Source organism: Tupaia chinensis, unplaced genomic scaffold (assembly GCF_000334495.1).
Source record: "Tupaia chinensis unplaced genomic scaffold, TupChi_1.0 Scaffold144241_1, whole genome shotgun sequence".
Classification (NCBI taxonomy): domain Eukaryota; kingdom Metazoa; phylum Chordata; class Mammalia; order Scandentia; family Tupaiidae; genus Tupaia; species Tupaia belangeri.
In genome coordinates this window covers 1-326 of record NW_006204099.1, presented here as the reverse complement: position 1 = coordinate 326, position 326 = coordinate 1, and positions in this window count along the sequence as shown.

Genomic DNA, 326 nt, shown 5'->3' with positions numbered 1-326 from the left:
AATGGACATTTCTTACAATACGTATATGTAGTATGGGAACCTTGTGGCAATATAATTAATCCCATGAAATGAACTAAGTTCATAACAAATATACGGCAAGTCTGTTAGGGAAGTTATTACAGAAAAAAGATGGTACAAAAAAATTAAAAGGAATGGGAAAGATTGAAGGGTAAGATAAAAATGTTCAGATAAATTAATGTGAGATAAGTTGATATCTATAATTTTGGGGTGAGAAGAATAAATATTCAGGAAAAAGGTGTGCAAACAGGTGACTTTTTTTAAAAAAAAAAGAAAGAAATGATAAATAAGAAACCAAGAATGCAATA